Raw genomic sequence first — 1,053 nt, 5'->3', positions numbered from 1 at the left:
ACCCGGTTCCCCTGCATCGGCAGGCGGACGCGCAACCACTGCGCCACCAGGGAAGCCCCAAGGAAACTCATTGTAACCAAAGCCAGACTGTAGAGCCTTAACCGAGTCAGGAATGGCGTATTATTTTCCAACTTGGACTGCTTAATGTGAGCCGTGAATGTGGAAAGCATTCTCATGAATCTGCATACAATCAGGTGGGTTACAGACCAGAAGATGAAAATGAGGTAGAAAGTTGCCTGCGGTCTCCAGGTGGAGGAACACCTATACACTCCTCACCCCTCCGCCCTGGGCTCTGTGATGGGCGCTACCTGTAGATGAACCATTCAGAGGCAACCAAAGTTTACAACGCCTGTTGTACTCTTTGGAGAGAAAACAGTAACTCCCAGAGAGCTCTTGTATTCTTGGGGAAAGCAGAAAAAGAAACCAGGCCACCCCATGGTTAATGCTGACAGAAGGTGGGCCTGGGGTGGCCCTCCAACTTCTGTCAACTCTTCAGAGTGGCAGTTGGAGACTGGCAGCCTGTAGGCTTCCCCCCAGCTGCAGCTGGGTTTTGTTTGAGCTGCATAGTATCTTGAAAATGGGAAAATTTTACCAAAAAAAAAAAAAAAAGGGGGGATTTTAGGCTCTTCTTGAACAGTGGGAAGATGTGGGCACACGGAGCCCTGTTTCCACGTGGTCATGACCCATCAGAGCTGCCCCCTCTGGATGGGAACCGCACTCGGCCTACCGTCCAGCTGGGTTCCCTGTCCAGCCCTGCAACATGCTGAGTTCTTCCGGCATTGGAAGCATTTCCATTTCCCGCAGTCAGAAGTGACAGTGCCAAGATCTGAACGCAGGTCTTTGACCTTGAAGCCCTTTTGATTCCCCACCCCACTTCTAGGAAGAAAGAGCACTTGGGTAGGGTCTGGAGGTAACAATCCTGGAATCTTGGGCTGATACTTTAACCCTCAACCTCACTGTTGACGAAACGGAGAGGTGGCTGCGGAAAGAATTCTGAGACCCCTTTCTTGTGCGTTTCCCTATTAATAAAGTGCCTTGAGCCCTGAGCCTGGC

This window comes from Physeter macrocephalus, chromosome 11 (assembly GCF_002837175.3).
Source record: "Physeter macrocephalus isolate SW-GA chromosome 11, ASM283717v5, whole genome shotgun sequence".
Classification (NCBI taxonomy): domain Eukaryota; kingdom Metazoa; phylum Chordata; class Mammalia; order Artiodactyla; family Physeteridae; genus Physeter; species Physeter macrocephalus.
Note: the sequence above shows the minus strand (reverse complement) of the source record.